Below are 26,471 nucleotides of genomic sequence, written 5' to 3'. Positions count from 1 at the left end.
TTCATGGCCAGTTTTTATTCCCAGTAGATTCCACCCTGCCTGGAATGATGAAAGAATACCACATCCCTTAATGGCACAATTGAATTGTACTCAGGAAATGTGGTTATTTTAATATTACTGTAAACCAAACATAATTAAGAATCTTCCCAGCAAAATTTCACATGACATACTCCAGAAACAAATATAAATGAATTTTAGCTTACATGATTTTTTGGTTTATCTACTCCACCTTCCATTTATTAATTCAAATGTTTAGTATTTAGGGCGGCTAAAAAACTAACAGATGCATTCACTTTTCACACTGCCATTTTAGTATCTTGAAGGCATAACGTGGTGAAAGCAAATTAAGGTCATGAGCTGATCAGGACTTGGCCTGACTCCCCCAAACCAAAACCAACAAAACAACACCCCAGACCTTATAATTCTCTGTTTAGTTTTGGCCTAAACTTGTTGGTTCAGAGAAGATGGCTCCAAATCATGGAATCCACTCTATGACACTGATATTTACACTGTGTGATACCAATCTATGGAGCAAAAGTGGTTTGGACCAGGATGTGTATATATATATATAAAAAAATATATATATATTATTATATATTATATATATATACAGTACTCAATTTTTTGTGTTTTTGTTTTTAAGGTCCTGTACGTACCACTTAAGAGGTTTTTTCATGAAAAGGCTGAGATGCCAAGAAGAGCTGTGATTAGGAAGGACCTGGTAGGGGACCTGAGCTGGCAGACCCAGAGGAAGGGAGTGGCAGGGAAGCAGCGTAGGGTTTGCACTTGTCTTGGGGGGGGGAGGGGGAGAGGGCTTTCTTCCTCATGTCTGCATATGAAATCTGCCTCCCCTCGATGATTTCTGAAAAGTGCATGAAGTATTTATTTGGTTGACATCTGTAGAGATTCCTAGCCTTAACACTAAACGACAATGACATCTGTAATAATGCAAAAAAAGATCTAACATGCAGTCTGAGAACATCATTAGAATTTTCTGAAGAAGGCTAATTAACACACAAAATTGTAAGGAATGTCACAGGTATTGTCAATCCAACAACTAGGCAAACAAACAATATACATAAAACTTGTACTAAATCATTACTTTTACTTAGATACGACTGCCATGTTAGTTTGAGGTTTACAACATAATGATTTGATATTTATATATAGTGTGAAATGATCACTACAATAAGTCTAGTTAACATTCATCCCCATACATTATTATAAATTTTTTTTCTTGTGATGAAATTTTTAAGATCTACTTTCTTTGTAATAAATTTTTAAGCTGGAAAAAAATAGAGCAGATTTTTAAAAGCCTCAAGCTTCCATATTTTGTACCATGCTTTCACAAGAATATCATTAAAATCATCAACGTTCTTTCATAAAAGCAACAATGTCAACAAACGAAGAAACATGTAATGCGAACTGGATGTATTATTTATAGCCCAAACTGTGTTAATTACAGAGGGAAATGCAAGGAAAACTTTACATTTAAGAGAAAAATAAATGTTTTATTATTTCTGATTTACTTAATTCAAAATCCATGTATAATATGTTAAATATTTTTGATATTTGATTTTATAGAAAAGAAACAGATATAAATCTCAGATTATTTATTTCAGCTATTTAGACCAAATGTAGAATTCAAAGAAAACAATTCAATATCTTTGTACACCATACTTTTTATTAATTAAAAATCAACTTAAGGGATGATATTAGGGTATAAAACATAGTGAAAGTGATAGCTTTTTCCCACTGGGATTCTGTTTCCTGTTTTACAGCTACACTGTTCTCTCTGCCCTCTGTCCTAATAACACACAAAAAGTGTTCTTTCTCTTTTCCTATATGGTTTATTATTTTTTGGTTTTTATATTCAACATTTTAATCCATCTGGAATTCATTTTTTTCTCTCATTTCTTTTTTTAAATTGAAGTATAGTCAGTTACAATGTGTCAATTTCTGGTATACAGCATAATGTTTCAGTCATACATACACATACATATATTCATTTTCATATTCTTTTTCATTATAGGTTACTACAAGATAGTGAATATAGTTCCTTGTACTATACAGTATAAACTTGTTGTTTATCTATTTTATATATAGTAGTTATACTTGCAAATCTCAAACTCCCAATTTATCCCTTACCACTTCCTTTCCCCCCAGTAACCATGTATTTGTTTACTGTGTCTGTGAGTCTGTTTCTGTTTTGCAGGTAAGTTTATTAGTGTCTTCTTTTCTCTTTTTCTTAGATTCCACATATGAGTGATATCATCTGATATTTTTCTTTCTCTTTCTGGCTTACTTCACTTAGAATGATGATCTCCAGACCCATCCATGTTGCTTCTAACAGCATTAGTTTATTCCTTTTTATGGCTAAGTAGTATTCCATTGTGTAAACATACCACAACTTCTTTATCCAGTCATCTGTTGATGGACATTTACGTTGCTTCCATGTCTCGGCTGTTGTATATAGTGCTGCTATGAACATAGGGGTACATGCATCTTTTTGAATTAGAGTTCCCTCTGGATATATGCCCAGGAGTGTGATTACTGGATCATATGGTAAGTCTATTTTTAGTCTGTTGAAGAATCTCCATACTGTTTTCCATAATGGTTGCACCAAACTACATTCTCACCAACAGTGTAGGAGGGTTCTCTTTTCTCCACATCTTCTCCAGCATTTATCGTTTGTGGACTTTTTAATGATGGCCATTCTGACTGGTCTGAGGTGATACCTCACTATAGTTTTGATTTGCATTTCTCTGATAATTAGCAATACTGAACATTTTTTCATGTGTCTATTGAACATTTGTATGTCTCATTGGAGAATTGCTTGTTTAGGTCTTCTGTCCATTTCAGACTGGGTTTGTTTGTTTTGTTGTTATTAAGTTGTAAGAGCTGTTTATATATTCTAAAATTAAACCTTTGTCAGTCGCATCATTTGTAAATATTTTCTACCATTCTGTAGACTGTCATTATGTTTTGCTATGGTTTCCTTTGCTGTGCAAAAGCTTATAAGGTTAATTAGGTCTCATTTGTTTATTTTTGCTTTTATTTCTATTGTGTGGGTAGACTGCCCTAGGAGAACACTGCTAAGATTTATGTCAGAGAATGTCTTGCCTATGTTTTCTTCTAGGAGGTTTATAATGTCTTATCTTATACTTAAGGCTTTAATCAGTTTTGGGTTTATTTTTGTGTGGTGTAAGGGAGTGTTCTAGCTTCATTGATTTATATGCGGCTGTCCAGTTTTCCCAACACCACTTGCTGAAGAGATTAGAATTTATTTTTTATGTGTCACATGATACTCTAATTTTTAAAAATAATTAGTTCCCAGCCCCACTGATTTGTGACACCTCTTAACACATTTATTAAGTTCTTATGTATACTTGAGTCTACTCCTAGACTGCCTATCATGTCTCCTTAATTTTTATGTCTCCTCTTGTGCCAGCACTACTTGAATTATTATTGTATAATACTGTGTTTAAATATCTTATAATAAGGGAAATTCTCTAACCAAACATCCTCCCTTCTTCAAAAGTATTTTTGGTTATTTTGACCCACTTATTCTTGAATCTACACAAGCTTTAACTCATTTGTCAAGGCAAAAAAATTCTGTTGAGATTGACTGGAACATTGTTAGATATATACTACTAAATAACATTAATATTAAAGATTATTAAATTCATAAATTAATTTAGAAAAAATGAAAATCCTCATAATATATTGTGATATTTAGTAATCACTCAGAAACATATCCTTTTATCTTTTTGCTGTTTTCTGTCTCTTAGTAAATTTATAATTTTCCTTTTATGGGTCCTGTAGATTTTTTTAAATGAAAGTTTTTCCCAGGCATTTTACATTTGCATAAGATTTTAAAAATGCTTACTTACTTACAGGTTACTGATGCTATATGAAGTAACTACTGATCTTTCCACCTGATTTGCCTATCAGTTTTAATAGTTCTCTACTTGATTGCCCTGGGATTGATAATTAGACAATTTATAAAAGCAAATAAACATGATTCTAATCTCTTCCTCTCCAGTAATTATTCACTCATTCAACACGTATTTAATGAGCACCTACTATACCAGGCACAATACTAGGCAACGGGAACACATGTATGAGTAATACACACAGAGATCCCTGCCCCAGTGGAGCTTAGGATTAAAGCAATAGATAAGCATAATAAACACATACAGGAATGTGAAAAGGTGATGAGTCTTGTGGGGAAAACAGAGCAGAATAAGGGAGACAAGGAATGCAGGAGGTGGAATTTTAAATAAGATGGTCCGTGTAGACCTCCCTGAGTAGAGGCTGGATGAACGTGAGGGCGTGGGCCATGCGTATGTCTGAGAGAGGAGTTCAAGGCAGACAGAACAAGCAGGGCTTTGCAAAGCCCTAAGGAGGGAGTGCTTCTGGGCGGTGCTCAGGTGGAAGTGAGTAGAGCACATATGATTGTGCTGGGCCACTTACTTCTGCTTTACATGTTACTGCACTGTCCAGAAATTCAAGAACAGTATTAAATAAAGGTGAAATGGCCCTCCTCAACTTGTGATTATTTTTAATAAGAGTACTTTTATGTTTTAATATTGATCATTGACTTAAATAGTTATTTATCATTATTTTAAAAATTATGCCAATTCACCATATTAACAGAATAGCAAGCCATATGATTATCTCAATGGCTGCAGAAAAGCAATTAGAAAACATTTAATACCTATTCATGAAATTCATAAAAACTTCCAGAAAAATAGGCGTTTTAATCTAAAAAGGGTATTTATGAAAAACTTACAATTAACATCATACTTAATGGTGAAAAACTGCATGCTTTCTCCCTAAGATTGGAAATAGGCTATGATGCTCACTCTCATAATCTCTTTCAATGTTGTATTAAAAATCCTAGTTAGGGCAATAAGTCCAAAAAGAAAAAAAAAAAAAGAGGCAGGGGGAAGGACAGAAGGAGAGAAGGAAGGGACAGACATATTATTCAGAGAGGAAGAAATAAGACTATGTTTTTTTTTTCAGATGACACAATTATGTACATAGAAAATCCTATAAAATCCACAAAAAATAATAGAACTAATAAATGCATTTAGCAAAGTTACAGATATAGAGTTACTATACACAATTTAAACAACCGTATTTCTATACACTAGCAATAAACAACTGGAAAATATTTTAAGAAACAATGCAATTTATAATAGCACCCAAAATCATCAACTAGTTAGGGAAACTACAAAATTAGAAAACATTGCAGGAGAACTTTAAATAAGACCTAAATAAGTATTTGGGTCTTCTTTGTATGATTCAATATTGCTAAGATGTCATTACTCCCAAAATTGACCTACAGATTCAATATGATAGATAAACGCAATGGGTAGAGGAATTTCAAGAGGTTATACTGAACTGAAGAAGCCACATACAGGTACTGAAGCAGTGCCTTCATCCTTCCCTTGCCAGAGCAGTGTCAGAGGAGGCCAGTAAAAACAAAAGGTTTAAATAAAATCCACAGTCATTGCAACTAAAATGTTCAGGTTTCAACTGAAAAATCACACATCATCCAAGGAAAAAGAAAACCACAATTTGAACTTTAAAAAGACAATCAACGGATACCAACACTAAGATGACAGAGATGTTAGAATTACATGACAAAGCTTTTAAGGCAGCCATCATAAAAATATTTTGATAAGCATTTACAATACGCCTGAAACAAGTGGAAAAACAGAAGGCTGTAGCAAAGAAACAGAAGATACAAAGAAGAACCAAATGAACCTGTGGGACTGCAACAAAAGTTCTAATATTCATGCCATCAGAATCCCAGATGGAGAGGTAAGGCTGAAAAAGCACTCAAAAAAAAAAAAAAATAGTTGAAAAATTCTCAAAGTTGGCAAAAGACATAAACCTACAGATTAAAGCAGTTGAACAAACTCCAAAGAAAATAAACTCAAAAATTCACACCAAGACACATCATAGTCAAACTTCTGAAAACTAATAACAAACAAACAAAAACCTAGAAGCAGCAAGAAACAACTTATCTACAGAGAGAAAACAATTAAATATGAGTGGATTTTTCATCAGAAACTATGAGGGCTAGAAGGAAATGATACATTTTTCAAATACCAAAAAAAGGAATTGTCAATCCAGTATCCTGTATCAATGAAAACATCCTTCAGGAATGAAGGGAAAAATCCAGACACTCAGAGTAATAAAAACTATGAGAATTTGTCACCAGCAGGCCTATCCTGAAAAAAAAAGGCTAAAGGAAGTCCTTGTAACAGAAAGGAAATAAGAAGAAGTCTTGGAACATTAGGAAAGAAGAGCAACAGATAATAAAAATAAAAATATGAGTCATTCAATATTATTCTTTTTTTTGAGGCTTTTAAATCATGCTTGCCATTTGAAGCAAGAATTACAGTATTGTCTGATACGATCCCAAATGTAAATAGAAGAAATATTTAAGACAGTTGTATTATAAATGAGGGATGATAAAGGGAAGTAAAGGAAGATAAAGTTTTGATACTTCCCTTAAACTGATAAAAATGTCAAAATTAGTAGACGGTGTTAAGTTATGTGTATGTAATATAATACCCAGTGCAATCACTAAAAAGGCTACACAAAGATATATACTCAAAAACATTATAGATAAATTAAAAAACAGAATCCTCAAAATTGTTCAAGTAATCCATAGGAAGTGAGGAAGAAGAATGCAGAGAAAAGAAAAACAGAACAGAGAATAAAAAATAAAATGGCTGACTTAACTCTAAAATATTAATCATTACATTAACTGCAAATGGTCTAAATATACCAGTTATAAGTCAGAGATTGCCAAAATGGCTTTAAAAAGTCTAACAGAACTAAATACTGTTCACAAAAAAACTCACTTCAAATCTAATGATATAGGTAGAAAATAAGATAACAGAAAAAGATATATCATGCATGTAACTCTTAGTCAAAAGAAAACAGGAGTAGCTATATTAATGTCAGATAGACTTCAGAGCAAAGAAAACTACCAGAGACAGTGAGAGACATGACAAGATGCTAAAAGGGTCAATCCATCCCAAAGATACAGCAATCTCAATTGTCTAAGCACCAAGCCATAGAACCGTAAAATATGTGAAGCAAAACTGATGGACCAGGAAAGGGAAATCGACAAATCAACAAACATGGTTGGAGACTTCAACACCTCTCTTTCAGCAATTGATAGAACAACTACATATAAAATCAGGAAGGATACAGAAGAACTCAACACCATCAACCAACAGCATCTAATCAACGTTTACAGAATGTGCAACAACAGCAGAACATACATTCTTTTCAACTGCCTACAGAATGCATACTAAGATACATTTAACCTAGCATATCCTGGCCCATAAAGCAAACCTCATCCAATTAAAAAAATGAAATTGTACAGTGTGTTCTCTGACCGTAATGGAATCAAACCTGAAACAAATAACAGAAAGGCAACAGGAAAAGCCTCGAATACCTGGAAACTAAACAACACACTTCTAAACAGTCAGTGAGTCAAAGAGGAAGTCACAGGGAAATTGAAAAATACAGAGAAATGAATGTAATTGAAAACATGAAATATCAAAATTTGTGGAATATAGCTAAAGCAGTGCTAAGAAGGAAAACTGTAGCACTAAAGGTTTAGATTGGAAAAGAGGAAAAGTCACAAATAGATAACCTTTCACCTCAAGAACACAGAATAAGAAGAGCAAAAGCCCACTGAGATCAGAGCAAGCAGAAAGAAGAAAATCCTAAAGAACAGAAATCAATGACACTGAAACAAAAAGCAACAGAGGAAAGTTAATGCTACAGGAAGCTGGTTCTTTGAAAAGAGCGATGAAATTGACAAACCTCTAGCGAGACTGACAAAGAAAAAAAAGAGAAAAAACACAAATGACCAATATCAAGAATGAAATGAGGATATTACTACAGACCTGGAAGACACATAAGGAATAACAAGGGAATACCACAAATAACCCTACACTCATAAATTTGACAACTTAGATCGAAACAGACCAATCCCTTGAAAAACACAACTCAAACAAGAGGAAACTGATCATTTGAATAGCCCTGTCACTATTAAGGAAATTGAAGTGATAGTTTCAAAACTTCAGAAAAGAACTCTCCTGGCCCAGATGGTTTCACTGGGAAGTTCTGCAAATGTTTGAAAATTTAACACCAATTTTACAAAATCTCTTCCAGAAAAAAGATGACAGAACATTTCCCAGTTTATTTTATTAAGCTAGTATTATCCTAATAACAAAACCAAAGACAGCGCGCATACATACACACACACACACACACACACAGACACACACATACACACACACACACAACTACAGACCAATTTCTCTCATAAACACAGACACAAGAATCCATAAATGAATATGAGCAAATAGAATTCAGAAATATATAAAAAGGATTATATACTATAACCAAACTGGCTGGTTCAATATTTCAAGAATAAATCAGCACAATCTATCATATAGTTTAAAAGAAAAATCATATTACCATATCAATAGATGCAGAAGAGTATTTTAAAAATTCAACACTTGCTCATGATAAAAACACTCAAAAACAAGAAGAGAGAACTTCCTCAACTTGTTAAACATTATCTATAAAAACCCTAAGGATAATATTAAACTTAGTGGTGAAAGACTAAATACTTTCTTAGGTCAGAAACAAAGCAAAGATATTCATTGTCACCACTCACTCTAATTCAACATAGTACTATGTAAGTTTTTTAAGTTTTCATTTCTCTGGGATAAATGTATACAAACGCACACACATACCTGAAAGCAATAAAAGTATCTTGGAAAATAAATAAATGCTCGTCTCATCTCAAATGACACCGCTTCTGATAAGTATTCCTTGACCGACCCATTCTAGACCAGTGTATTCAGTGTTTCTCTCAGTCACAGTTCTTATCACCATTACGGCTGTCTCTTTATTCTTCTTCCCACCCCCAGCCCAGCAGACCATGGTGCAGTGTCTAGCACATTGACTCAGGCAGGACTTTCATCGTAAAAGTTGGCTAGATGACAACACAAGCTGAAGTTAAAAGGAAATTGTCCTCAGACTCTCAACCATCATGAAATTTTGTAAGGCAAACTCATCTCATCGCCACCGACTTTAGAGTCAGCTGATGAGGCTCTGAATGCTGATTTTCATGGCTTCAATGTGGGTACCAATCTGGGCACCAATCTGGGAGTTTCTGCTCCATCCTTTCTTCAGCAACTTCTGTAAGAGGTGGAAGAAGCACAGTACACCCTCCAGGTTCCTAAGGTTTAAAAGGCAATTCTTGCTTAGTCTCATTGCTTTTACTAGACTTACTCTTTTAGTTTCTCATACTTTATCATCTCATTGAACTCTGCACAAGTGCCCCCCCAGGCTTGCTCATAAAATAGACCAATTAACACGAGGCAGTGGGAGGCAGCCTGGGTCCTTCCTCCTTGCTCCACAGTCTCAATCCAAGCGTGACTATCAATTCCAATGCTTCCTGTGAGTTCAATTCAATTATAAAAAGGTATACGTTACGTGGCAACACAGTGTCACTGACCCTGTAAGGCTTATTTGACTCTCATGCAAATAGAAACTCTGCAAGCTCTCAGAATTGTATTTGGATTCCCTTCTTACTATACATGTTACCTCACTGTGCATGAGAGAGAGGATTTATCTCATAGAAGTACCGCTGGGAAGGAAGAGCTTCCTCTGGCTACTGGGAGCTGTCTGTATGACGATAAGGTTGGAGGAATGGATAAAAGACTGGAGAATTAGTAGAGTAATTATTAATGGTTGTAATAAAATATATTAGGCTAAAAGCAAGGGCCGGTGAGTCAGAAAGCCCAGCTTAGAATCAAGTTTTCAACATGTATTAGTGGGTAATCTCGGGCAAATTGTTTAATCTCTTGGAGCCTTAGTTTTGCTGCTTGTAAAATGTGGACATTAACATCTACCTCAGGGGATTTAATGAGATAAAAAAGCCTCAAGTCCCTGCCACACAGTAAGTACTCACTAACTGGCCACTAGTGATGGTGACAGTTCCGTGTCTGAACTCAGCCTTATAATCTGGCACTGCAGTAACATACCAGCATGTCTGGTATAGGGCATTGCACCCTCCTACATAGCAAAGACTGGATGCAGCTGCTCACGGAAGCAGGATTAAGTAGCCCAAGGCCCCCTGCTCATGTATGATGAAGTCATTAAGAATCAGGAATTAAATCAAAATGCTCAGAGTCATGTCTATAGTTCTCAAATCAAGTGCTATATTTTAAACTCGGAAAATGGATCTGATTTGTGCCTTCACAGACCACTATACAATTTATAAAATGATTAAAAGCAAGGTATAGAGTCACTCGTCCTCACACCATAAATCCTGCAGCTTAATTTCAGCTTTAAGAACATAATGAAAATATGATGTTTGGGAAATAAAGCAGAGGACATTCCAGGCAGAACTACAGTCAGCCCTCATATCGGTGGGTTCTGCATTCACAGAATCAAGCAACTGTGAATATTTTTAAATAATTTTTAAAAAAAATTCCAGAAAGTTCCAAAAAGCAAAACTTGAATTCGCTGTACACTAGCAACTATTTACATAACACTTACATTGTATTTACAACTATTTTCCTAGCATTTACATTGTATTAGGTATTACAAGTAATCTAGAGATAGTTTAAAGTACAAGGGAGGATGTGTGTAGGTTACATGCAAATTATACGCTACTTTATATGAGGGATTTTGGTAACTGCAGGGATCCCTCAAGGATACCTAGAGACAACTCTACAATAATTTCTTTTACTAACACAAAAAAGTATTCCCTATCATTTCTCAAAGCTCTAAGAAGCTTTCAGTATTTTAATTTTATTTTCTACAAATGAATTTTCACAAACTTGAGAAAAATATGCAGTGAGATTTCTGAAAAACCTGAGTGCTGTATTTTACTCTTTAAGCATATCAAAATCGTTAAGGGAGCCAAAGAAGAAAAATCCTGCTACAAAGCAACCACTGTTTTCTTCCTAGGAAGGCAAACCCACCTCTTGTCTGTGCCATCAGACAGGTGTTTGCCATACCAAAGCTAATAGCTTCTATTTATGCCACTCGTGTTGATTTAACATTTCAGAGAGCACAAGAGTGTGATATACTAAAGTGGATGGTGAAGGTTTTGATAGAAATATCCTGGGAAAGCTGTGGCTTATCATTAATACAGATGATGAGAAAGCAGTAAGAAACGGTTTGTGGCAAAGTTGACGTGCTGTGAGCCTTGGTCAGAGCTGACTCTGGCACCAGGTCAGAGCTGGCTGCAGCAGCTCTGCTGGCTGCTTTGGTAATAGTGCCCAGCATCTCTGGGTGTCACTGTCCTGGGCGTGTTAATTAGCTAGACTCGTGCTATGGTGGAGGTAAGGAGGGACGTGGAGCAGGAGAGCTGGAAACTTCTGAGTTGGTGACAGCAGAGCTCTCTAGCCACACTGGGCCATTATCAGTGGGAAGAGAGGCCGTGGAAGGGCTGAAGGCCACAACTGGGGAGTGATGGATATTGCTGACAACTCACCCTTCTTTCACATTTCTGCCCAGGGCAGCCCTGTCGCCCAAAGTTGAAATAGGAGAGATGCTACTCAAGCAAGATTTACGGTACTGAGGAGTTTTAAAACAAGTTCACACATTCTTTGACATTCTTCCAACAAATGGTAAAAACTATTTCCCCTTCCTCTGAATATGTGTCTGCCTTAATGGCTTGCTTCTAGTGAAAAAAGTGTGATGAGGCAAGATTTCCGAGACTAGGTTAGAAACAGCAATACAGCTTCCATCTGACACAGGTGTACTCTCTCTCTCTCTCTCTCTCTCTGTCTCTCTCTCTCTCTGTGTCTCTGTTTCTTGGGTGCCCTGAACTGACAACAGGAAGTCCAACAACTCTGATACCACCGTACTGGAGAGGTCAAAGGCAAATCCACATAGAGAGGAAGAGAAAGGCCTGTCGAGCCTTAGTGGTGCCAGCCTCCAGTTGTTTGAATCTTTCCAGCATCACCTGCCAGAAATGTAAGTAATTAATATATATGACAAACCCATAGCCAACATCATACTCAATGGTAAAAAGCTGAAAGCATTTCCTCTAAGATCAGGAACAAGACAAGGATGCTCACTCTTGCCACTTTTATTCAACATAGTATTGGAAGTCCTAGCCACAATAATGAGACAAGAAAAAGAAATTAAGGCATCCAAGTTGGAAAGGAAGAAGTAAAACCATCACTGTTTGCAGATGACATGATACTATATATAGAAAGCCCTACAGACACTAACATAAAGACTATTAGAACTAACAAATGCATTCAGTAAAGTTGCAGGATACCAAATAAACATACAGAAATTGGTTGTGTTTCTATACACTAACAATGAACTACCAGAAAGAGAAATTAAGGAAATAATTCCATTTACAATTGCAGTGAAAAGAATAAAATGCCTAGAAAGAAATCTAACCAAAGAGGTTAAAGACTTATACTCTGAAAACTGTAAGAAATTGATGAAAGAAATTGAAGACGACATAAACAAATGGAAAAATATGCCATGCTCATGGGTTGGAAGAACTAATATTGTTAAAAGGATCATACTACTCAAGGAAATACATTGACTCAATTTAATCCATACCAAAATACCAAGAGGATTTTCCACAGAACCAGAACAAATAATTCTAAAATTTGTATGGGACCACAAAAGACCCTGAATAGCCAAAGCAAACATGAGAAAGCAATAAAGCTGGAGGTATCATGCTCCCTGTTTCAAACCATACTACAAAGCTGTAGTGATCAAAACAGTATGGTACTGGCACAAAAACAGACACATAATCCATGGAATAGAACAGAGAGCCCAGAAATAAATCCACACTTATATGTGCCTCTTACAACAAAAGAGGCAAGAATACACAATGGGGAAAAGACAGCCTCTTCAATAAATGGTGTTGGGAAAATAGACAGCTACATGCAAAATCAAACTGGACTACTTTCTCATTCCACATTAAAAAAAGTCAAAATGGATTAAATCTTAAGTGTAAGACCTAAAACTATGAAACTTCTAGAAGAACACATAGGCAGTATGTTCTTTGATATCAGATTTAGCAGTATTTTTCTCAATCTGTCTCCTCAGACCAGGGAAACAAAATAAAAAATAAACAAATGGGACTAAATTAAACTAAAAAGCTTTTGCACAGTGAAGGAGACATCAACAAAATGAAAAGACAGACAACTGAATGGGAGAAGATATTTGCCAATGATATACCCAGTAAGGGCTTAATATCCAAAATATACAAGGAACTCATTCCACTCAACATCAAAAAAACAAACCACCCAATTAAAAAATTGGCAGAGAAGCTGAATAGACATTTTCTAAAGAAGACATACAGACGGCCAACAGGCACGTGAAAAGATGCTCAACACCACTGATCATCAGGGAAACACAGATCACAACCACAATGAGATACTAAGTCACACCTGTTAGAATGGCTGTCATCAAAATGATAAAAAAAAAAAAACAAGTATTGGTGAGGGTGCAGAGAAAATAGAATCCTCGTGCACTGTTGGGATTGTACACTTGTGCAACCATTATGGAAAACAGTATGGGTTTTCCTCAAAAAATTAAAAATAGAACTATCATATGATGCAGCAGTTTCACTTCTGGGTATTTACTTGAAGAAAACAAAACTAGTAATTGAAAAGATATACGCCCACCGATGTTCACTGCCGCATTATTTACAATAGCCAAGATATGGAAGCAGCCTAAGTGTCCGTTGATAGATGAAAAGATAAAGATGTGAAAGATAGATATAAATAATAGAATATTTCTCAGCCATATTAAAAAAAGAAATCTTGCCATTTGTGACCACATGTATGGACCTCGAGGGTATTATGCTAAGTGAAGTAAGTCAGACAGAGAAAGACAAATACCATGTGACCTCACTTATACGTGGAATCTAAAACAAACAAAATAAAATGAATATCAATTCATACATACAGAGAACAAAGGGGTGGTTGCCAGAGGGGAGGGGTATGTGTGGTGGGGGCAAAAGAGGTGAAGGGGATAGAGGTGCAAACCTCCAGTTGTAATACAATCCACGGAGATGTGACATACAGCATAAGGAATATGGTCAATAATGTTGTAATAACTTTGTATGGGGACAGATGGTTACTAGACTTACCACGGCGATCATTTCATAATGTATGCACACGTCTAATCACTATGCAGTACACCTGAAACTGACACAGCAGTCTATGCCAACCATATTTTAGTTGAAAAAAAGAGGATGGCTTCTGAACTCAAGACAGACCAAATCTGAATCTAAAAAAACTCTAGTATTTACTAAGTTTGTGATCTCAGTCAGGTTACTTAACTTCTCTGAACTTCTATGTAGAAGACTATGATAATAATATGAAATTCATAGAGCTGTTGGAAAAATTAAGTGAGCTGATAGTAAGTGCTTGATTAATGACTATTATTATCATTAATTAATGGTGACCATCATTACTGTTATTTCTGCAGTTTTCCCATCGTTGCATTCTACCACAATTAGCAGTGGTGAAATACTAATGTTTCAACTTTTGCTGGTTACCAGAGCCTTCTTCTCTACAGACAATTCACCAGTTAACCAAGAATTTCCCAATGTATCCTCTACATTCCCAGCATTGTGCTAAACCCATGGAAGCTACAGAAGGATGCAGACTATCACCCCCAGAAATCAACAGTCTAAACATCCCAAACTGGAGTGACATGGTGAAGAAGCGTCTTCAGCTTCCCAGGTGTGTGATGGAGTTCTGATCTCCAGGTCTTCCTGCTAAAGGGCGACAGAGCTGTGCAAAAGGTTTTATCACTATCCCTGGCTGCTACAATGAGCTCTGCATATTACAGACATCATGAGTATTTAGCAGTAAACACACTACACATTAAAGTCTTCTCTGTTTTCTAATACCTAATACTAACATCAAATAATGAATACTTTTGAAACTATCTGCTCTTTAAAATAAGTTTAATTGTGTAGCTACTACACACTAAAAAATCCTTTCCATGTAAGATTTAGAAACAGCTCGACATACAGTTCAGCTGACACTTGTTGACTGCCCAATTAGGACTCAGGTACAATCTGCTGAAAACTATTCAACTGAAGTTTAAATCTAGTAGAGTAACCTAGCATCTGATAAGAATAACAAGACAATTCCTTGGTAATGAAATCTGATGATTAATTTTCCTATTTTAAAAGCTATTTTACAAGAATGATAGAAAAGCAGTTCAGTTCATAATAGTAATAAGACTACAACATTTTAAATGATCTGTTCTAAGACAGTGTGAGAGTAGCCTTTGATATAACGTCTCACAGCTCTCCATGCAGGAGTTTTTACTTTTCTGAAAGAAATGCTGAGTTTTTTTTTTAAATTTTATTTTTTATTGAAGTGTGGTTGATTTACAATGTTAGTTTCGGGTGTACAACAAAGCAATTCAGTTATATATATACACACACATATTTTCAGATTCTTTTCCATTATAGCTTATTACAAGAAATTGAATATAGTTCCCTGTGCTATACAGTAGGTCCTTGCTGTTTATCTATTTCATATATAGTAGTGTGTAACTATTAATCCCAAACTCCTAATTTATCTCTTCCCCTCCTTTCCCCTTTGGAAACCAGAGCTTGTTTTCTATATCCATGAGTCTATTTCTGGTTTGTAAATAAAATTTGTATATTTTTTTAGATTCTACATATAAGTGATATCATCGCTTCTTGGCCTTTTGGATAAGATCAAGTGTACATATAAGTGATATCATATGATATTTTTTCTTCCTGTCTGACTTACTTCGCTTAGTATGATAATCCCTAGGTCCATCCATGTTGCTGCAAAAGGCATTATTTCATTCTTTTTTATGGCTGAGTAGTATTCCATTGTGTGTGTGTGTGTGTGTGTGTGTGTGTGTGTGTGTATGTATACCCCCCACATCTTCTTAATCCAATCATCTGTCAATGGACGTTTAGGTTGCTTCCATGTCTTGGTTGTTGCATATAGTGCTGCTACAAACATTGGAGTGCATGTGTATTTTCCAATTAGAATCTCCTCCGGATATATCCCCAGGAGTGGGATTGCTGGATCATATGGTAAGCCTATTTTTAGTTTTTTAAGGAACCTCCATACTGACCTCCATAGTGGCTGCACCAACTTACATTCCCACCAGCAGTGTAGGAGGGTTCCTTTTCTCCTCATCATCTCCAGCATTTATTATAAATGCCCAGTTTTAATTGCAGCCCTGGATCACTGTCCAAGTCAAAACAAAGCAAAAGCTGTCATAGGCTTTAAAAGCCTTTAGTCCCACATAAATGTGCCTAGCTTATTAAGATTCTGTCTTTCCAATATTTTCCACACTAATAAATATTGAATATCTGATGTTTACAAGCATTGGGCAACCTAAAAAGAAACATAAAATATTATGGTATAATTAAGGCATTTTAAAAATTTTATTATACTTTTTCCTAATCAAGAGCATGCTTTTTCTTTAAGACAAAGTCCAATTTTTCTTTTTTTTCTTTTTTTTTTTTTTTGATCCTTGAGTCAGATCTTCAATTCTCTTTATAGTCTCTAACAACTCCATTCCCTTTTGCTATTAGCTACTCTTCTCTCCAGCTTCCCAATATCCCTCTGAAACTGGTGTGAAATAACCAAACTGAGTTGTGAGCTTACAGGGGTCTAACCAAAGGTGAGTTGCTGGAAAGGATCACTATATGGTTCTATGAACTGTCTTATGAAAATTGGAAGTTTACTCTCATCTCTGGCCCTACACAGCCACACTCTCAATAACTCTTGTCTTTGAAGGGGCTGGAGAATGTTATGTAAAATTATGCAAGCTTCAGCTTTTCATAGGTCAGAAATACCCAGGGGCTTTGGTTTTTAATGTAACTTCCCTTAGATAAAAACCAGTTTCCTTTTTCCAATCCGGGAAGTGAATGTCTGTAATACAACATAAATTACACAGTTTCTGATTTTACTGTCTAGACACCATCAACCCCCTTAACACTGCCTTCTCTGTCAAAAGCCTGGGCAGGGCCCAAAAAAAACTGATGTCCAACTAAGCTCGGGAATATATTCCTTCCAACTAAAGCTGGCAGGAGTCTTGTGAGCACATATGAAGCCAACAAAAAGCAGGATTGGAAAATTAAGAATGGTTTTTAAAAAAAAAGGAGAGAGAGAGGGCAAGTACAAAACCCTTTCACAAATTAACAAGGCTCAGCGGCATCAAGTCCTGGAAAGGTTTCCATCTCCACCTTCACTTCCAAATAAAGTAGTGTGTCAGCCTTGCCGATAAACGCAGATATTTTTACAGCCTCCCCATCCTCGGCGGAGGCTCCACTGTCTGACAGACACGGATAATGACAGAACTGAAGGGCGTGCTCAAGAGGATAGCCACACTCACTTGGATCTTGACGGCTCCTCTTCTCCGAGCTCACAGTCATCCTCCCAGCACACAAGTGAAGATCAGAGTGTGGAGAAAGGGAACAAGAAATCAGCTGCTTGTTAAGGACAGGGGGTTACAGAACCGTATGAAAACTGGAGATTTGCTGCCCTGCTAAGATCACCCAACTGCTCTCCTCCGACTCAGCTGAGGAAATGCCATGTTACCCTAATGACAGTAAGGGCAGCTGTCACTCACTGAGTGACTACCATGTGCTAGGCACCATACTAGATGTTTCGCATTTATTATTCTCACAACAGCCTACCTTTCAACTCTGTAACATGTTTTGCTACAGAGCAGGATTTGGCAGAAGAAAGGTCTGTCTTGGATCACATCTAAGGAGGATTATTTTCTGAACTTTCAAAAGGATGATTTTGTTGATACCTTGCTTATTTATGGTACTTTAACATTACAGACTTTTCACTTTTTTTTTCATTTCCTCTTCACAAAAGCCGTAAGTAGCAAGAATCTTTATTCCTATTTTTCATATGAGGAAACCACAGCTCAGGGAGACTATGACCAAATCCATAGATTCATGAAGAATAAGGCAAGGATCGACATGACTGGATATGGAAGATGTGGCATATATAGACAATGGAATATTACTCAGCCATAAAAAAGAATGAAATAATGCCATTTACAGCAACATGAATGGACCTAGAGATTATCACACTAAGTGAAGTTAGTCAGACAGAGAAAGACAAATATCATATGATATCACTTATATGTGGAATCTAAAAAAAGACACAAATTTTATTTACAAACCAAAACTGGACTCATGGACATAGGAAACAAACTATGGTTACCAAAGGGGAAAAGGCAGGGGAGGGATAAATTTGAGTTTGGGATTAACAGACACACATCACTATATGTAAAATAGATAAATAACAAGGACCTACTGTACAGTACAAGAAACTATATTCAATTTCTTGTAATAACATATAATGGAAAAGAATCTGAAAAAAATATGTATGTATATGTATAACTGAATTGCTTTGCTCTACACCTGAAACTAATATTGTAAATCAACTACTCTTTAATAAAAAATAAAATTAAAAAAAGAAAGAAAAAACCTACTGTATAGCTCAGGGAACTATACTCAATAACTTGTAATAACCTATAATGAAAAAGAATATGAAAAAAAGTATATGTATAACTGAATCACTATGCTGTACACCAGAAACTAACATAACATTGTAAATCACCTCTACTTCAACTGAAAAAAAACAAAAAAGAACAAGGCAAGGGCTTGAACTCAGGTGTCCTGAACTCCAACTCCTGTGCTCTTCCCACTGCACCAAAATTACCACCTACGAGAATAGGCCCTGTGAATACTGTGAATGCTAAACTACACTAAACATAGTCTACTCAGTTTAACTGACATTCATTGAGCACCTACAGTGAGCCACATGCTGTGCTCAGTGCTGGAGGGAAAGAAGTAGAAAAAGTCCCAGGTGATGCAGGAAAGGAGTTCACAGATTAGTGAGGGAGACAGTTATGCAAAGAAGTAACTGCTGTACAGAGCGGTTTGTGCTGACCTAGGTACAGGGGACACATATCTCTAGCAGTGCTTCAAGGACAATGCTCCAAGGAGAAGGGGCATCTGAGCTAGGTTCAGGAGGATGAGTTCAGGAGTCCAACAAGCAGAGTCTTCTTTAATCGTCAATAAAGAAGGGTAAAAGATTATGCAGTGTAAGCACTGTGCCCAAGGCCAAATATACAGGAAGCCTGACATAGGCGGCTTTTGCAGGCCAGACCCCAAAACATCAGACTAGGCGGGATGGTTAATGTGAGAAGCAAATGAAGGTACACAAAAGAATAAAGAGGTCCTTCTCTTTTTCCTAAAGGTTATGTGCTCAGTGAAAATATCATGTTATGTTTTACAGCCAGATGAATTTACGCCGACAGGTAAATGTCATCTGCAACTCTGATCACTTGTGAGAATGGCCAGGAAAGATGTCTCCAACGAGCCCACGCCTGTCTTCTGGAGTAGCTCTAATTTGGGCTGGTCGGAAGGTGAGATAACTCCTGCTGAGCTGTACTGCCCTGAAGATTGCTTAAGAACTTGTCTCCAGAGTGCTTCCAGGAAGAGGGCAAGCTGACAGCCAGCTGGACTCAGTGGTTCATCTCCGTTCCAAGTTCACACTTGGTCCTAGCCTTTGGCAATATCACTCCAAAGACATCAAGGTGGAATTCCTACCTCCTGGGGCCCAGGACCCCAAATCCTCTCCTCCATGCCCTTTTGCCCCTTGTTTTAACCCCACTCCCTCCCTTTTCCTCCTCCACAAACCTCCCATCGCCACCCCTAATCATCTAATTTACAGCTTAGCATCATGGAGGTGCATCAGGTTTCCGGGTAGAAATTGAGGATCTCATTTCCAGCCAGTTTCCCACCCCCATTCTTCTCCTTCTCTCTTCCCATTTGCCCTTTTCTTCTCAGTCTCCACTCACCTGTAACTTTTTATATTACGTCTTAATTTTCATGCGGGGGCAGGAGAGAAGTGTTTTCACTGAAGGGATGTAGGACAGGGCCACCTTTCAACAGGAGAGGGAAAAAAAAAGGTTATCATCATTGAAGTTTAAAACTCAAAGAGGAAAAAAGACCAGACAATGGTCTCACTCAGAACATCTTTTTTTTTTTTCTCAGCAGTTCAGTGTTCAGATCCACCTATTAACAGGAGGAAGCTGGCTATATACGAGGCACCAGCCAGTGTCTGTATATTTATATGCAAGCCTCTGCCCCGTCCACAGAACTCTGCTGCTTAAAGCAAATCTGCTCTGGTCTCTGACCCTGAGCACAGCTGGCTGAACCAATATTAGGCACCTGACACAAACCCCGTCTATTCACAGGCTTGCCAACCACCTATGACTTGGTTGCCTGGCTCAAAAAGTAACTTTGGGCCCATGAGACTCCCCACCTGGGATTTGAAATTGAGAAACTGCTCTGACTTAGACTAGGGTGGCAGCTCAGTTAAAGGGATATGAGGTAAACTCTGAACCACAGGGCAGCTGAAGTTACAAGAAAACAGAACAGAATGAAGCAGATCCAGACAGACAAGACAGAGCTTGAGGGAAAAGAGTGACTCCGTGTTCCCAACGCTTTTGTGGTTTCGATTTGAGTGCAGGCTGGCAGTTTATAGGAGCCGTGGCTAGGTGTCCCTAAAACAATCTGACCAGAATGAAAAAAACACTGACCCAGTAATAAATTGCTAGGTTTTGCCCGGAGGCAGATCTGATAACTCCTCATCTAGTTCCAAAGCTTGCCAAAGATTCAGATTGAGCTACCAGGAACTGGGGCTTTCGTCAGTCTGAATTATGCAAAATGTTAACCAATGTGACACTGGCCCTTGCTCTCTGAATTTCCTCATCAACGGGCTGATCCTCAGTGAAAACCGGGAAGATTTCTCCTCTGCGAAACCACCCTCTTCCTTCACATTCGGTCACTGGCACAAGCCAGTGGTGGCTCTGTCCGTATTCATCACTCATTCTAATTCACCCAAGGAAGACATGGGGGCCTTGGACAGTGCTGTGTGCTCAGCAGCAAATGTCAGCCAGTTATGACCAGGAGTCGGAACCCTCACCCTCCTTCCTGGTGACACCGTCAAGGGTCTATCAGCCTGAAGCTGTTGCTCCGGACCGCCATTCAGAATTCATGTTTTTATCACTGCTAATCCTGCTCTTTAATTCTCTCCATCACCTCTGCTCTGAAAGACACAGAATGGCAGGAATCGCTAAGAGTGAGAGGGTCTGAGAATCTGGCTTATTTTACAGTTCTGCGAAGGATTCACTTCCCCTTCACACCACCCGCCTTTGTTTACACGTGAACATCTCTCTGTTGCTCCCCTTCAGTGCAAATATTCACATGAAAAACATCTCCATAAATGAGTGGTGTCAGAATCCAAAGAAATGTGCTGTGTATCAGCAGCAGCTCTAAGTTCCCACTATGGTTGAGGACAGTCCAATGACTCAAATGACCTTTCTGCTAAAGGATCTGCATCACTTCCTTTGTTCCAGTCTTGCACTGCATGGAATTACAATAATGTGAATAATTTTTCTTCTACAAAAAAAAAACAAAACAAAACAACACAAAAGACAGGAAATCTATGAAAACATTTTTGACCACTGAGATGACCACATTTTAATCTGAATCAATTAAACACAGTAAGAATGTTTTTCTATCAGAAAATGCCAATGTACTGAACTGCACAAAAGTCACTTTAGTGAGAATTCAAAGAACACATTTACCTATGTGTACCTATAAACTGAGCGAGAAATGTAGCATTTAATTGATAGTTAATTACTATAGGAGGCAGGGAAAGAGAAGAAAAATTAAGCATGCGCCTAAGTCAAGTCACCTTACCCCAAACTTCCCAATAGGTTGAACTTAATAAATACTTTAAAACACACAAACATCTTGTTGGATCTGAGGTCCAGTCAGCAGAATGCAAGTTCAGCAACCAGGGATAGTTCCAACTCCAGGCAGGAGGAATAAGACTCAGACGGCATCAGAGGCTCCAACAAGAGGGGTCGGGTTGCGGGGATCACCCCAGCATGAGGCAGGCTGGTGTGTGGCCTGACACATTTGCTAGGCAGATACATGAGACGGCACGTCACAGCGCCAGAGGGCTTAGCAGTAAGTTTCGGGGATTCTCTCACACAATGAATGGAAGTCAGTCTTGAGGTCTCTTGTGGGGGATCCAGGCAGAAAATCAGCCAAAGGGGTCAAGATATAAACCTAGTTAATGGAACCAGGGCCCAACTTCAGCATATGCAATGAGTAAGGGTCATGTCGGAGCAAGGCCAACAGCAAGAATGATGAGGCTGACCCACTGACCTATTGACCAAAGGGTCCTTGAACTTCCTGTGCCACTAGCCAGACTGCTCCAAGAGCTTGGAACAGAACCAGGACAGCTGGTGAGAATGATGGATTTAAACTGTGGGACACACAATAAATACACAATAAATCATATTATTATTGCTATTGTTTATTATTAAAGGATTAACTGGGGAAAGGTGGGTCACACTGGAAGGGGTCTATGAACCTGAGAACTACACCCGGACACATGGGGACACATGTTTGGTGGGCGGAAGTCCAAGCAGGTGGGGCAGAATCTCTGGAAAGCAGGGTAGCAGGAACCAGTGGGAGGTGAGGTTGAGAGGTGTAAGGATGGGTGATGGTGCATAGCTGCACAGACTGCAGGATCCAGAAGTCAAAGCTGGCCAGAGGCAGGTCCCCATGAGGCTGCAGGACAGGGGCAAGACTCTAGTCCTCTACAGAGGGGAGAGGGAACATTCATAAGAATAAAAGCAGAGCTGTACAAACAGGAGCAACCGCATGGGTAACGCATTAATTTCTCTTGAATGTGGGTAATAGCGGTCCCAAGAGCAAGACTGAAGAGAGGGAGAGATAAGCAGTCAAGGGCTCACCCAAGTCATCACAGGAGTTAAGCATCTCAGCTGTGGGATTAAGGGACACTGGGACCCAAAGCCAGGCACGTCCTCCTACCCTCCCTCTTCTCAGACACAGGAGAACAATGTCTGGGTGCACCTCTACGTGCATTCCCACTCCCTCAATCAAAACGCAGGTGCACAGGAATTAGACAAGTTGTATCTTGTTTGTGTTATGCTTGTACTGGGGCTTGCACTATTGTTTTCATTGTTGACCTGGGAGGGGTCTATGTTACCAACTGAGACACACAGAGTTATGGTAACATCTGTTTCCAGAACAGTGACATTCTGTATCCCTATTTTTCACTTAATTTTCCCTTTGATTCAGCTCTGGGGAGACTGAGCAAGAGTTAGTGTGGGTGTATGGATGGAATTGACCCTTGTTTTTTATTGCAAAGAGCCAGGGAGGTTCCTTCCTTGAGTTGGGGCCATTCCCGGGATCCCTGTTCAGACTCCTGCCCAGCTTGCCCCCCATGCACACAAGTTGAGGGCAAAGTTCTCCAAGGGTTGCTTAATTATTTGGTGAGGACCCCTGCCAACAAATATCAAGCCCAGACTAAACGCATGGCTGGAGACACTGGCCAGGCTCTCTGCGACTCTCCTGAGTGGGGAAGGCTTCTGGGCTAGCCTCATGGATGATGGATGGAGGGATGGGCAGTTGCTGAACTGAAACTCTGTCTTCAGAAAAGAGGCCTTTCTTTCTCATTCTGCTTGACGTCCTCACTAACGCATGGGGCAGCCACCTTTTGGTGGCATCAAACCTGTGGCTGTGAAATGTGTTCAATAGGGTCTCACTAACCCCAATTCTCTAATGGTTATCATGTTAGTTTGCCTTCTCCATGGTTTTATGGCCAAATGCCTGGGCTTTGGCAACAGAAAGATGGGGCTCCCTATCTCAGCTGTGCTACTTAATAACTATTTGACCTTAAGTAAGATATGGAACATCCCGCCAGTTTCTCCATCTGTAAAATTGGGGGAACTGTAAGGGTGAGATGCAGTAGGGCAAACAAATCAGCAAGCACAGCTCATGATAAGGGGTCATCACATGTGTGTTTGGGGCCTACACAGCTCCCAAACCCTCCTTACGGGGTTCCATATTCTGATACAATCGGTCTCCTGGGTCTCCCATAGCTGGAGGGCTCTCTTGGGAGTCCCTTAACTAATGAGTCCCTTGACGTGGGGCAACAAGCCAGATCCACTCCATGCCATGCCATCAAAGGTCTGAGAGCCCTCTCACGCAGGCTGGGGCCCCAAAAGCTGGTTCCAAGGCTCCTGCAGAGGACCATGGGACCAGGGGCCATCTTCAGGTAAAGCATGCAGGGCAGGTTGTAGCCCCATTCCTACAGGTGCTGGGTTTAGAGTTCACAGGCAGTCATCACATAATACCCACAACCGTGACCCACACGGAGTGCTTTCACATTCATTTCTTCGTTTAAACTTCAGCACAACGGAGGCTGACTGAGAGCAGCATTGCCCTCAGTCTGCAGGTGGGAATCCTCAAATCCACAGAGATTGCCTATCAGTCCTCAGCAACACAGCTCTGAAGTGGAGAGGTCTGAAGACTCTGGTCCCGGTCCTTCTCAGTGCCAACCTACCTCTTTACCGCCTGGGCGAGGGTCTCTGGTAACACCATACTCGGCCAGTTATTTATCATTTGATCAACAAACACATTGCCTGTGTACTACTTAATGGGAGGTCTTACCTAAGAGCTGGTACTCTCATTCAGTAGTACAGTTAAGGCGAACTTTTCACAGCCTTATGAGGAAAGTCGTCCTTTTCCTTTGCAGCACTTACCGCTGTTTTTAGGTACACATACATCTGTGATTATTTATTTTATGTTTACCTCCCCAATTAGACTATAGATTATATCAGAGCAGACATCATACTTCGTTTACGTTATCAGTTTTACATACAGCAGGCACTCAGCAGTAGTCATTGCTTGTTGAATGACCAAAAGTCACATTATCCTGTTCTACAGATAAGACTATACGCAAACATTATTTGCCCAAGTTCACTTTGCTGCTAAGTAGTGGATCTGGGTCTCTAGAGTGGACTGAAGCTTTCCAAGAGTAGCCTCTTTTTATGAGGGCCCCTCTCAAAGGGTTGTCAGAGCTTAGTGGTCACAGCATTAGTCAGATCTCGTCAGTCCATCACATCATTAAGAATAAGCTGGTTCGTGGTACTGGCATAAAAACAGACATACGGATCAATGGGACAGAATATAGAGCCCAGAAATAAACACACAGACCTATGGTCAATTAACCTTCAACAAAGAAGGTAAGAACATACAATGGAGAAAAGACAGTCTCTTCAGCAACTGGTGTTGGGAAAACTGGATAGCAGAGTGTAAATAATGAAGTGACAACACTCCCTCACACCATACACAAAAAATAAACTAAAAATGGCTTAAAGACTTAAATATAAGATAAGACATGATAAGCCTCCTAGAAGAAAACATAGGCAAAACATTTGTTGCAGAAAAAATGTTACAGCTCAGGGTTATAGCTCAGTTATGACAGCAACCTGGATCCAGGCGAGAGACCAAGCAGCACTGGGAGAGTTGGAGAACTCAGGTTTATTACACCAGCGGGCCCAGAGGAGTTAACACTCCAAGCTCTGGAACCCCATCTGTAGGTTTACACAGGCTTTTATAGGCTGCCAGTTTACACTTTGCAAAATCATATGCAAATAAGGTATAACAAAAGTTGACTAATTAGGAACAAGCTTTGTAGAAATGGACCAATCAGGAGTGAGGGAAGTGGACCAAACAGGAGTGAGAGAAATAACCAATCAGGAGTGAGCTCCATGCAAATGAAGTACTACAAATGGACCAATCAGAAGTTAGGGAAATGGGCCAATTAGGAGTGAGAGAAATAGCCAATCAGGAGTGAAGGAAATAACCAATCAGAAGTGAGCTCAGGGAACCAACAGAATTTTAGGGGTAAGTAAGCCGTTTCAGAGGCAAAAAGTGAGATAGAGCCTCTGGGCCAGGGAACTGGATGGTGCTGGCAGGAGAGTAGTGGCCCTACCTGGGAGTCATGCTGGTCTTTTTATGGGGCTTCCCACCTCACATTCTCTTATATAAATCTTAGCAATGTTCTCCTAGGGCAATCTACCCAGGCAATAGAAATAAAAGCAAAAATAAACAAATGGGACCTAATTAAACTTCTAAGCTTTTGCACAGCAAAGGAAACCATAAGCAAAGCAAAACAACAACTTAAGGAATGGGAGAAAACATTTGCAAATGATGTGACTGACAAAGGCTTAGTTTCCAGAATACATAAACAGCTCGTACAGCTTAATAACAACAAAACAAACAACCCAATCCAAAAATGGGCAGAAGACCTAAACAAGCAGTTCTCCAATGAAGACATACAAATGGCCAATAGGCACATGACAAAATGCTCAATATCACTAATTATCAGAAAAATGCAAATCAAAACTATAATGAGATATCACCTCACCAGCCAGAATGGCCATCATTAAAATGTCCACAAACGATGAATGCTGGAGAGGGTGTGGAGAAAAGGGAACTCTCC

General features: G+C 38.7%; 1 protein-coding gene and 1 long non-coding RNA gene across 3 annotated transcripts in view; both read right to left on the bottom strand.

Moving 5' to 3' along the window:
- DDAH1 (dimethylarginine dimethylaminohydrolase 1) overlaps window positions 1–26,471 on the bottom strand; it is a 132,864-nt gene that overhangs the window by 90,346 nt on the left and 16,047 nt on the right. The window lies entirely within an intron of this gene.
- LOC123619272 (uncharacterized) lies at window positions 1,665–19,918 on the bottom strand. Its single transcript, XR_012511140.1, has 2 exons — window positions 17,446–19,918; window positions 1,665–9,289 (listed from the first exon to the last, which is right to left on the bottom strand). It is a non-coding gene; the product is annotated as an uncharacterized LOC123619272 (long non-coding RNA).

Source organism: Camelus bactrianus, chromosome 13 (genome assembly GCF_048773025.1).
Source record: "Camelus bactrianus isolate YW-2024 breed Bactrian camel chromosome 13, ASM4877302v1, whole genome shotgun sequence".
NCBI lineage: Eukaryota > Metazoa > Chordata > Mammalia > Artiodactyla > Camelidae > Camelus > Camelus bactrianus.
The sequence above is the reverse complement of the archived record's forward strand: the minus strand, read 5'-3'. Positions and strand labels throughout refer to the sequence as shown.